The sequence below is a fragment of the Rana temporaria genome, chromosome 1 (genome assembly GCF_905171775.1).
Source record: "Rana temporaria chromosome 1, aRanTem1.1, whole genome shotgun sequence".
NCBI classification, from domain to species: domain Eukaryota; kingdom Metazoa; phylum Chordata; class Amphibia; order Anura; family Ranidae; genus Rana; species Rana temporaria.
Genome location: NC_053489.1, coordinates 89,211,360 through 89,217,208, shown reverse-complemented (window position 1 = coordinate 89,217,208; position 5,849 = coordinate 89,211,360).

Here is a 5,849-nt window from a genome sequence, read left to right as displayed (position 1 = left end):
GATTTATACTTACAATTTGTTTAAACAGCGATCTTAGACTCGGCCTCATGTTTTCTGCTGCTGCTGCTGTTTTTTCCACACCACGCGCTCGAGCTCCAGGTGTGTTTTCTTTTATTTACTTTTCCGCATCCGGGTCAAAGGACTCAATTGCAGAGGAAACACGTGGTTAGGATGAACTATTCTCCTCCCCTTCTGCTCCCAGAATGCATCTCTCCGGCGTTAATTAACGAACGTAGACGTTATTATTACGCTTTGGGACATTAAATTAACGATTGATTCGTTAGAATACCGATCTTCTAAATGAGATTTACGTTAGAAACGTAACCATAACGATTGGATAACGAGTCAGTTGACAACCATAACGACTACATTAAATAACGATTGAAGCTTTCGTGAATACCATGGTTACTAGCGTTAGATAAGGGGCGGTAATTTATCTACTAGGGGAAAGCGATAACGTTTATCTTTGTGAATTGACCCCAAAGTAAGAAAAGTCCATATGTGAATGTGTATAGGAGAAATCCAAATGAATTTCATTAAATGGTGCAGGTTCAGAGCAGGTGACCAGATAGAGATCCTCCACCAAGAAGTAAAGATGGCCTCTCACCTCATTCATTCGACCTTCAAAAGGTCACAAAGCATGGTATACAATCTCAGGTCCTGATATTATCGGTCAGAAGGTCGCTTGGCAACTCCGGATGACAAAGAAGTGCCCATAGATGGCAGCAATGATGGACATACAAAAAAAAGGGGAGAGATCTAATGCTCTCAGTAACAAAAAGACATTCATTTAAAACAAATGAAAGTGCACTCACATGTATCAGCACTCTCAGCCGAGTGCAGGTTCACAAGCGGAAAACACTGACAAGTGTATACAGCATAAGGCGGCGATCGCGGGTGACGTCACACGCAACTCCCCCCCCTCGTACGCGTTAAATCCCGTGGGCGGGACTTCCTCAGCGTAGGGCAAAGAGATAACGTAGATGTCCCGCTGTCATAGAAATATATAGCGGAGGCGATGTCATGACAACCGCCATAATCAATCAGGCCATAAGGCGCACGCGGCCCATATTAGCTCGTGTCTCATACCGGAGCTGCTAAAAAACACTGGCAACAACACAACTGATATATCCAATCCTGTAGACCTTACCTTACACATGAGCCGTGTGTGCGGAACTGTATCGAACGCTTTTGCAAAATCCAAGTATACCACGTCAACAGCCACGCCTCTGTCCAGGGTTTTACTTACCTCTTCATAAAAGGAAATCAGGTTTGTCTGACAACTTCTGTCTTTCATGAATCCATGCTGTCTGCTGCTTAAATAGTTTGTTTCCAGCAAGCACTCATCCATGTGGTCTTTTATTAAACGTTCCAGTATCTTCCCAACTATAGAAGTTAAACTAACAGGTGTATAGTTACTTGGTAAAGACTTTGTTCCCTTTTTAAATATAGGCACCACATTGGCTCTACGCCAATCCAGTGGTACTATTCCTGTCATTAATGAGCCTCTAAATATTAGATACAGAGGCTTTGAAATTACAGGGCTCAATTCTTTTAGGATCCGTGGGTGGAAGCCATCAGGTCCAGGTGCTTTTTCCACCTTTATTCTGTCTAAATATTTCTGGACCATATCACTTTTGAGCCATTGTGGATTTGGGGCTGTGTCACTCCCACCCATAGCCGCTCATATGAAAAAATTAAAAAAGACCAATGAACAATACCACCAATCTGGCCACTGACTGGATAGAAAAGATCGACCCATATTTAATTAAAGCATAAAAAATATATATATAAAAAAAACTTTTTTATATAAAAAAGATAAAATTAAAATCTATAACAAAGGGCAAAATAGCAATAAATGCAAAATGTGAAAACAGGGGAAAGGGAGAACCCTGTCTCAATGACATACAAAATTGCATGTCCAATGCAAAATATGTAATTAACCCCTTTGTATAAATATTCGCAAAAAATATCTCACGAACATATAATTACACGTTAAAAACCCACATATATAAATATATATGGAAAATTACGTCATCCGCGATCACCTTTTTCAAAACACAAAAAAATTGATATATACCCTCATTAAATAAACCTTAAAATCTAACAGGTACACATAATTAAACTAACACTACCATAAATAATACCTATTCGAAATGAAACAATTTAAGTCAAACTCAACATTTAAGCCTGCTGGCGAGGAGACCTTGGTCTCATAAATCCAATAGGATTCTCGGAGGCTCAATTGACGGATATAATGTCCGCCTGAAATTTCAGGCCTTTGGGATCACATTGGTGGTGATTCCTGAAATGTTTGGAGACACTATGAGTTCTGACTCCTGTCTTTATATTGTTAATGTGCTCTCCTACCCTTACATGAAGCTCACGAGAAGTGTGCCCCACATATTGGAGGCCACATTCGCATTCAAGCTTGTAAACTACTGTAGTACATGTGATCAACTGTTTAATAGGATATTCAGTCTGCGTGACTGTGGAACAAAATGATTTCCGCTTTTAAAGTTGGCTTTAACATGCTTGCAAGTCGCACAGCGACCACAGGCATAGAAGCCTGATAAAAAACTAAAAGGTTTGGGCTGAACTGTAATCGGTGGATCAACCACTCCAGGGGCTTTATCCTAAGTGCTGGCTAGCATTATTTCTATTGTTATTTTATTTTACTTTTTCAGCACTGAATACTTTCTTTTGTTATTGCACCTATTTATTCAGGAAACTGTCTGCACGCTACAAGTGTGACATTGCTAACACCCACTTTAATAGCTAGTGTACTGACACATGTAAAGTAAAGGAAGAAAAAATCAGTTTGAGACACCACTGTGACTGTGGATATCAGGGATATTAGTAGACATTGTACATCATGTTACACGTATGCCTTAAATCAAGTACAGTCATTGCAGCATTAGCAGAGCTCCCAGTGTGTTGCACACCGTGTGCATCTAAACAATTGAAGGTATATCCACCATGTGATTAATTAGGCAAATTAAGTAATTTCTCCACTCTGGTTATAAGTATAATAGGAGTGATCAAGCACACCAGGACCTTTCCCCTTGGATGTTAACTCACCAGATTCCCATAAAACAATCACCTTTCTTTAATGATATCCTTGTTCTCATGAAGTCTCTCCATATGCAGAGTCCTTCTCCACTCACAGTGTCTCTCCTATTTTAAAGGAAAAAACTCCATAGCGTAATCCTGTTACAAAGTTTTTTTTTTCAAAAAGACATTCCCCTCTTATAGAATGCACTTAAAAAATATCAGATAAAACACAGCATTGATCATAGCAATAAAGGCTTCCCAGACCTCCATAGCGTAATCCTGTTACAAAGTTTTTTTTTTCCAAAAAGACATTCCCCTCTTATAGAATGCAATTAAAAAATATCAGATAAAACACAGCATTGATCATAGCAATAAAGGCTTCCCAGACCTATAAAGGCTCTCACTGATCCCTGGTATTCCCCTGAAAAGGGTGATTCCCGGGTAGAGTTCAGCGCTGCTGGCAGTCCAAGAAGCTGCATCACGCCCAGACGTGTTTAGTCATTATGACTTCCTCAGCGTGCGTGGCCACACAACACAGCCTCTTTTATTTAACTAGTAGCAATCAAAGGTGTTAACCCCCTAATGCTCTCACTGTCTGACCTCAAGACTGTTATCACCGCAGTCAGCGCTTCCCCATCTATGCGACTGCACATACATACTAAATCTTGGCACGATCTGATCGATCCTCAATGATTGGTTAATGTATGATCACATTATTTGAGTCTGAAATACTGTAGACTCAATCCAACCCAATTGGGTCATATATAGTGATCTGATCTCTCCCGGCTCAGCCCAGAGCTATACTATTCTCACATATCCTAAAAAAGGCTCAAAAGATTCATGCACAAATTCTTCCTCTTATGTCTCAATATATTCAACAGATAACATTTTGTAAAACACCCTGTATTGTAAAATTAATATAAAACTAATATATAGAACATCTGATACATAAGATCAAATAATGGACATTGGTAGTCAAATACCCATGAATTTAAAATTGTATAACTGAAATCAACTAAGGAATAAAACCATAGTAGATATTATTAGAGTTACTTATAAAGCAGTTTAAATCCCTTGGGATTTAGAGTGTCAGTCCAAAAAATCCATTTGGTTTCACATTTGGACAATTCCCTGTACATGGTGTAATCTGATCACACTGCTTAATATGTTGACCATAAAGCCAATGATTTACCAAAACTGGAACGTGCAAAATCCGGTGCAGCTCTGCAAAGAAACCAATCAGCTTGCAAGACTTATTGTCAAATGTAATTGAACAAGCTAAAGTTAGAAACGAGCTCCAGTTTTAGTAAATCTATCCCCAATGTGTCCCAAGGAGTAAAATACAAGTAAAGCATATACCTTTTTCCTAATGCTTTGCAAAGTGCTGAAGTGGTCCAAACAGACTACTAATGCTTTATAGGTGTTTGCAGAAAGTAGACTATTTTCAGATATAAAAATAGTACAATTAGTTACTGTCCATGCTACTTTTTTATTTGAATAAAGCTGGCCATAGACAGATCAAAATCTGTCCAGTTCAGCAAGGGCTGGACGAATTTCAATCAGTGTCTGGCAGTGGCCGTCCCTGCTTGACAGAAGTTGAAGGAGAATATTGGAAACCTTTTCTCAATCAACGGTTGCAGACTATCGGTCTCACTAGAATAGATGTCCCAGGAGGAGGAAGTCTACATCCACCCACTGGCTGAATGAAAAAGAAAACTGTCTATGGCCAGCTTAAAGGGGTTGTAAAGGTAAGAGTTTTTTCACCTTAATGCATTAAGGTGAAAAAAACATCTGTGGATTAGCGCCCCCCCCCCCCCCAAGCCCCTGTTTACTTACCTGACCCTATGAAAGTCCTGAGGTGTAAACGCGCAGGCTTCTGCTGTCAATCACATTCAATGACGCGGCACACCGGGGGGCGGGACCGAGTGATACAGTGAGCATCTATGGGCGCTGGCTGTATCACAGAAGCACGCCTGCAAGAACTCATCACCATGCTCGCTCGCATGAAGGTGATGAGTTCTTGCGGGGAGGAGCCGAGACAGCCGCCGAGGGACCCCAGAAGACCAGGTTCGTGGCCACTTTGTGCAAAACGAGCTGCACAGTAGAGGTAAGTATAACATGTTTGTTATTTTAAAAAAAAGACCATGTTTTTTTTTTTATAATATACAGTAACATGTCATACTTACCTGCTCTGTGCAGTGATTTTTCACAGTGCAGCCACGATCCTCCTCTTCTTGGGTCCCCTGATGGCGCTCCTGGCCCCTTCTCCTTGCAAGTGCCCCCATAAGCAAGCTGCTTACTAATGAGGCATTCATGCATGCTCGCTCCCTAGAATTGCAGCCTCTGTGTATCCGTAAGGCACCGAGAGCATGACTCAGCCTTACCCCCCTCCACATTGGCTGTGGTTGACTGCAGGGAAGCCAATGGCTCCCGCTGCTGTGTCTCAGCCAATGAGGAGGGAGAGACATTTCTCTTGTGCACATCGCTAAATCAAGATGGGACTTGGGTAAATATTGGAGGGTTCTGGGGGGATGCTGCACACTGAAGGTTTTTTAACTTGCTGCATACAATGCAGTGAGGTAAGAAAAATCTTCAGCCGTTACAACCACTTTAATAGTTACATTTTTAGGACAAGCTTTCAACGATCCAGCACTAATATGGATATACTCACCTTAACCATGTGATAACAAAATCTACTAAGTTTACCAGAAAGAATAACATAAAATCTATCTGCTAGTGGCAGCGCATACTTGGCATATTCACTAATTACAGTAATTCCAGAATTCAATTATGAC